General features: G+C 30.8%; 1 pseudogene; it reads left to right on the top strand.

Moving 5' to 3' along the window:
- Positions 1-3,235: 3,235 nt before the first annotated feature.
- Positions 3,236-5,079, top strand: LOC149560209 (UDP-glycosyltransferase 91C1-like; annotated as a pseudogene).
- The last annotated feature ends 2,684 nt before the right edge of the window (positions 5,080-7,763 follow it).

A 7,763-nucleotide genomic window follows, 5' to 3' on the forward strand; every position in this document is an offset into this window, starting at 1 on the left:
AGTAAACACTAGGGGGTCTAATGATCATGAGGGTTTTGTGATATGTAACCCCCAATCACTACTTTTAAAGTTCCAAAAACTGATATAACATGTACTAATAGCTAATAGCACATATACTAATAGTTTGTCACACATGTACTAATAGTTGATAATTTTTTTGATTTCTTGTTTGTTGATTGGTCCATTTGTACAAAAAATATGATTTATTTTGGTGATTGACTATTGGGGGGTGAATAGAATGAGTTTGGGACAAGCTTTTGAAAATGACACTTTTCAACCACTTCACACTCCAAGAGCTCTAAACACAAATCTGTAAATACTGAGACATTAAAAACTTAGCTTTAAGATCTATAATCACATAGCAAGATGCACCGAAAAAGTTCAACATAATTTGACTTATAATTTAGGAGGTCTAGGTATGGAAGGTTAGCCTGGATATATGACTATGGGTCTCTTCCCCTACATCATATCATATCCATAATCTATAATTATGAAATACCTTTCTTGATGTCTTTGAAGGACAACTAGGCAAAAGGGAAGCTATACAAAATGACAATGACTATCCATCCAATTGGTTTGACATGGTTGGGTATGCCCATTGCCATACCCATACTCCAAGGATCATATTGTGAGAAATATCATGTTGAAGAACACATTACATGATAGACTATTGTATTAGGTGTCAGTGTAAAAGTGAATCATATTTTAAATAACTTTTTATTCTTGTATGTTTACATACAAGACTAATTCCTTTTAAAGAATTTTTTTTCTTTGAAGCCCTTTCAAAATTTAATTTTAAAAAATTTCTTATTTAGTATGTTACATTATAAAATAATAAAGAACTACTAAATATTGTCAATTTTTAATAATATTATTTTATTGATTAGCTAGTTTATTTAATTTCTTTATTATTTAATTAAATAATTAAGAACTATATTTTATAGATTATGAATTTTTTTTTTAGTTTATGATATTAAACAAGTCAAAATTTAATATAGTGTGTCAAATCATATGATATTAAATGTCACGTTATCTTATTATTAAATTTTTATATGATATATTTTTATGAGAGATTTGAAATAGTAGTTTAAGGTAATAGCAATGTTGAGGATAATAAGACTTTTAAAGTTAATTATGAATATCTATTTTAATTATCAAATATTATTTTTGTTTAATTTTTTTGACCACTTTTGAGAAAATATAAATAAGAAATCAAATGAATGATAACCTTAAAATAATAATAATACTAGTGCTTGGATCAGAGGATGCAATGTGCATGTCGATAGTAGCATATGTTGTATGGTGAGACAGAAGAAGGGAATATCATATTTTATTGTAACTCATTAGTTTGGTGATTGTATGGATGATGTCCCACATAGTCTATAATAAAATTAGAATGTGTAAGAATTGCACATCATAAATTTAGAAATAATAATACTAAATTTGAGGCATGATTTTTTTAAAAACAATATAATAAAATTTATTGAAGGCATGGTTAGTTAAACTTATTAGTAAAAGAACTAAACTAGGTTTGAAGTGTGGGACAACTTACAATTGGATTCTTTGATACCATGAATTTGCATATAAGCATGTCCTTACTTATAGTTTTCCAATAAAATGGTTGTACCCAATGCTTGTTCTACAACTAATTTATTTCAAGATTTATAAAATTTTACATAATTTTTCCACCTACACAATGAAATATGAAAGTACAATAACAATGACATCTCATATTCTAAAATCATTTACTTAAACATGATAGAAAGAAACTAAGTACCATTTTATTTACTTTCTATGTATTTCTTATTCTGTAAGAGAAATGCTACTAATTAGTAGGAGCTAACAACCATATAATCCATTTAAAGCTTATCCAAAGCAATACCCTATTAAGTATTATGATTGGAAGGTGGAAGGAATAAAATCAAAATGAATGTTCAAACCAAGATCATGTTATTTACAAAGGAAGATATTATTGACACACTCTCCCTAGAAAATTTTCCACTACATCTAAATGTAGTTCTATATACTAAGAGAAAAGAAATCAAACAAATTTGGGAGTTTGACTAGACCAGGTTTTATAAGAGTTGTTGTGAGCTCATATCGAGAAAAAATATTTTTCATTTGAAGGCAATGCAAAGAACTGTAAGGATTTTTATGCCTTGGTTTCTCATACTTTTAAGTTGAAGAAGATCTTCTACTATCAATTAACAACATCAATTAAAATATAAAACAATATCAATTAAAATAGAGGAAGCTCTATTTTTACAACATAGAAAAGCCAATTTTTTATTATAGAAAATAAATATACATATTTTTTTGATTACATATATTTATTTTAAATAAACCCTATCAAAAATCAACTACTAATTCTACTGTATAGTGGAGAAAGTAATTGTAAACTCCTTCCAACAACAATTTTTTTATTATATGTAACTTATAACATATGCATGATCAAAGGAAACTTATAGGAAAAAAATGCCAAATATTATGATTCGTATAATAATTTTAAATACTAAACTATTTTGAAATTGAGAATAGTGTTGAAACAACCAATTTGGTATCCATGCAAAGCATCAAATTACAAAGGATTTTAAATCTCAAAGCTAAAGCTCTTGGCTGAAATTCATCAATGTATTAAATGTTATTTAGTTTTAAATATATAGACAAATATTATTTTCCTTCCCAAAAAAAAACAAGACAATTATCCTCACAATAAGTTGCTTGGAATTTAGCTCTTAACAAAAAAGCTAAGAGTTAAGAGGTAACATTGTGTATGTAGGAATCATCGTCTAAGAGTTCTCCAATCACAATGTTATTCTTTTGTAAATAAATGACTATAGCCCTTTTCAAGTGAATAGGAAGGAACTAATAAAAAGAGCACTCACAATACATGTCGCTAAAACTTATGCAAATAGATAAAAATATTGTTGCACTTCTTGATTCAAGAACTCTCTTGCCCAACACTTTTTTCTCAAAGATGGTTATCCCTCCCCACAATGGTGTGAGATCTTCCTAATAAATCACCACTCTTACCACTTATTCAACCATTTTTAGGTTGAGGGAACTTATTCTATAGTTCCATTTCCATAGGCATTGGAATTTGAGACATCAATCTCCTAAAAAATAAATAAGGAAATGCATTTTTTGAAATCTATTTTCTATGTGAAACAAAAGTTGATTTCACCCCATGTATGGAACTACTTGCCTCTACAACAAGGTGGAAGAAGAGTTAATCATGGCGGTCATGCAAATATCACATACTGTTTATTGGGTACTTATTATAAAATAGTTAAACCCTATTACAAAATATCAAAACATAATTCTAGCAATTGTCAAATTTCAGGCATCTAACATCCAACACATTTCCAACATATGACAATTTTCCAAGCTACGAATCAAACCGCAGGTGTGGGATGCGCCGGAGATAGATCTGGTGGAGCTGGCGATGCCCTCCGTGGAAGGGCTGCCAGAAGGTGTAGAATCATGCCTTTGCTCACAGTCGCCATGGACCTCTTGGAGAAGCCCTTTGAAGCGCTGTTGCAAAAGCTGTCGCCTGACTTTGTGATGTTCGATGTGTTACAGCACTGGGTTCCTCGTGTGGCTGCCAAGCTGCCCAAACCCGTTGTCCCCATTTTGTTCGTGGCACCGGGAGTGGCCGGCTTCAGCTTTCTCGAAGGCCAGCTAGACGTCACATCGAGAAACCCTAGCGCGGAGGATCTGACCGTATCTCCGCCGGGATTCCCTTCGCATAACATTCACTTCGCGATGTTCGAGGCTCGGAGGGCCATGGAGCTGATGTATAACGAGGATGCAGGAGCTGGGCTTAGCATTCTCGAGCGCGCTAGCATCTGCATGCGGGAGAGTTGGGCGGTGGCGTGCAATACTTGTCTGGAGGTTGAAGGAGTTTACGTGGAGTATTTGCAGAGCCTCATCAAGCGGCCGGTGTACCCCGTTAGAATACTCATGCGTAAACTCCCGCCGCTCCCCGTTGATGACGTTTGCTTGCAATGGCTCGACAGGCAGCCCGATGCTTCCGTTGAGGTCTTGTCTTTTGGCAGCGAGTACATCCTCACCCCACAACAGCTCGACGCGGTTTCTATGGGATTGCAAGAGAGCAACGCATCGTTCCTCTGGTTTCTGCCTGCTAGAAATGACTTGTCCCAAGATTTCTTAGATCAGCTCGGGGTAGGTAGGGCAGTATTAATTTTTGAGAGGGCTTAACCATCATTCACTAAGACTTGATTCTTAGGCTAAAAGTGTTAAATAGTCAAACTTGACTTAATATTCCAAGCTTAATTTATTCCTTAGTGTGAAATGTTTAAGGGTTAATTCCTTTGAAATCATTAGAGATTAACTGTTTCTATGTTCCTAGGTGTCTTAAAATCTATTTTGTTTAAATGTGTTCTAATATTAATTGCTTGATCTTTTATGTAGGAAAAGGGACTGGTGATGACTAAGTGGGCTCCACAGTTACACATTTTGAATCATCGTTCTACGCCTACATTTCTAACCCACTATGGATGGAACTCAGTGTTAGCTTAATTTATTCCTTAGTGTGAAATGTTTAAGGGTTAATTCCTTTGAAATCATTAGAGATTAACTGTTTCTATGTTCCTAGGTGTCTTAAAATCTATTCTGTTTAAATGTGTTCTAATATTAATTGCTTGATTTTTTATGTAGGAAAAGGGACTGGTGATGACTAAGTGGGCTCCACAGTTACACATTTTGAATCATCGTTCTACGGCTGCATTTCTGACCCAATGTGGATGGAACTCAGTGACAGAAGGCATGAGGTTTGGTGTGCCATTTGTAACTCTTCCAATGCAATTTGAGCAAGGGTTAGCCGCAAAGCTTGCACATGAGTTGAAGGTGGGAGTGGATGTGAGAAGAAATGAAGAGGATGGGTCTTTTACTAAAGAGGATATTAGTCAGGAAATTAGAATTGTAATGAGTGAAGAAGGAGCACAAATCAAACACAATGCCAAGACGATAAGTGACACATTGACTAGCAAGAATTTTGAAGTTTGTGAAAGAAACATAAAGAACTTTGTTTCTATGCTTACATCCTTCAATAAATAGCTTGCTTAATGGGATGGGCATTTCATCACAATCTTTACAAATCATTAGGTGAATAATGCCCACTATCTTAGTCTTGGGAACTTGAAAATCATAGTGTGTGTTAGATTGTTATATTGTGTTTCTATTTTCTCTGAATCAAATTAAAATTTTTAAGTTTATATGATTCTATGGTTTAGTGGATTGAATAGTGTTGTGCATCTATTTGCCTATGCATTAAAAAATGTATGAAGGCTTATATGACCCACCTTATTTGTGTATGGATTTCATCCCAATATTTCTCATATATGGCTTGCATTATTTATGGTCTTTCCTCTTGGTAGAGTGACATAAAAACCATGGTAAAAATAGTGTTGATTGTATTTGGATGGCCTAGTAAAGAGACATGAGTGCCATGATAGACCTAGTGTTATCAAGGATTCATGAAATATAAGGTTTCCTCTTGGGGATGAGTAAGGAGTCTCTCATATCAACATTGGTTCTTTTTTCTACATATGACAACTGAAAACTATATTTTTATTGTTATTTTTTATTTAATCTTTTAAAATAGTTAAATTTATGCTTATCTTAACAATATAATCATGCTTCAAGTTATGTCCCTAACAATCCATTTAAGGATTATGTATGAGTACCCATAGTTGAAACAATATATGATTACATATATTGATTTTACCTACCATGGGCCTTATCATTTCTAACAAGAGATGCTACAAAGAAAGAAAATGGCATACTGTGGTTGCTAGTTGAATACTTGTATAGAGCTTATATTATTTGATGTGCAAGATATTATTGCTAGATTGAATACAATGGTAGGATTGCGACCTTGATTACAAAAAATATTTTAGGCAAAGTAAGAATACTTGTAAATATAGTTTAATTCCCCATAAAATGCTAGTGCTCACTTGTAAAAATTTCTTATCACAATAGAAATAATATTTTAATATAGATAGCATTTGTATTACTCTTTGATGTGTATAAATAGAGTTTAGTACTATCATGCATAAATTATATTTATGAAGACATAATAGTTTAAGATACATATTGTTTACATTTTAATAGAATGAAATATACTTTATAGTTGGTTGATCCTCAAGAGTGTTGAAATATTTGGTGTTCTCTTACACATAACTATTAATTTAATTGATCTCTTAGTAAACATAAGTAATAAAATTTTATCAGGAAGCATAAACATAAAACTTTAATTTATTGGTTGACTTTAGAATACTATATGTATATTAAGACATGTATAGATAGTTTATGGAGGACATTTCATGTTATATGAATTAAAATTACTAATATAAGAGATAAAAATCATGTGAGCATGATAGAATTTTGAAGTTTTTAACAAGTTGCCTATGCATGTAAATACAAGATGCCTTATATTTTTCAATCTTTTTTTCATGGGATATTATACTCTATATACTTACATATAGCTATAGTTTAATAGACCACTATACCATAGATATCTATTATTTATGTATAGCTATATTTAATATTTTATTATGTCATAAATATCTATTATTTATGTATATCATGTTGAAAAAAGAAGTTAGTTTGAAAGATCAAATGTTACATTCCACTAGTGACATAATAAATTCATGGAATGTTTATAGTTGATCTTGATTTTGGTAACACAAAAATGTAATACATCTTATAGGAAGTTCATATGGTGTGGGAGTCAATTGCCACCATTGAAGAACCTTATAAATTTAGTCAATGATTCTTCATTAATAGGGGCATCTGGAAAGGGAAAAGATAACTCAAGTAAAACTAAATTAAGGCAATGTGCTGAATTTTTTTATTACATATATCAAAATTAAATTAGAAATAAACTACAATAAATCATCAAGATCTAAATATAGGAAATGTTGTCAATTTAAAAAAAAAAAAAAAATCAAATCCATGCCATAATAAATAACTTTCATATCTTTCTAGAAAAGTATTTACATTTTTTTTAAAAGATAAGACATACACTCCTTAATAATCCTATTCATCTATTTACCTTTGCTATCATAACATACATGATATAGTTTTCGTTACCTATTATTGAAAGAGTATGTAGCAAGATCAAAATCAATAAAAAACTCATAACTAATATGATAAGTTTTGAAAAAGAATAGATCGATGCCATAATAAATAACTTCCATATCTTTCTAGAAAAGCATTTACAATTTTTTTTAAGGATAACACATAAACTCATTAATATTCCTATTCATCTATTTACCTTTCTTATCATAACATACATGATATAGTTTTAGTTACCTATGATTGAAGGAGTATGTAGCACTATCAAAATCAATAAAAACCTCATAACTAATATGATAAATTTAGATAAAGATAACTAACCCAAAAAAATGACATAGATTTCTATTCAATTCATAATTGGTTCAAATAAAAGAGTGAAAGAAAAATAATTCTAAAATTGCATAGGAATTCATAAATATTAAGCTTGAGAAAGCATCTTTAATGAAATAATACAAAATAACATAGTCTCCTCTCCAAATATAGAGCATCAGTTTTATATGATCTATAGAAAAATAATGCTTCTTTCTTTTTTAGAAAATATAGATACCCAAAAAAAATCTCAAAATAAAGTTTTTACCTATAGGAATTACCATTACTGTGAACATTGTGACTTTGAAAATTATATTTGATAGCCATCTATTTTAAGACCAATTGATCACCTT

Source organism: Cupressus sempervirens, chromosome 4, assembly GCF_028749045.1.
Source record: "Cupressus sempervirens isolate cs-2001-9-10 chromosome 4, ASM2874904v1, whole genome shotgun sequence".
Lineage (NCBI taxonomy): Eukaryota > Viridiplantae > Streptophyta > Pinopsida > Cupressales > Cupressaceae > Cupressus > Cupressus sempervirens.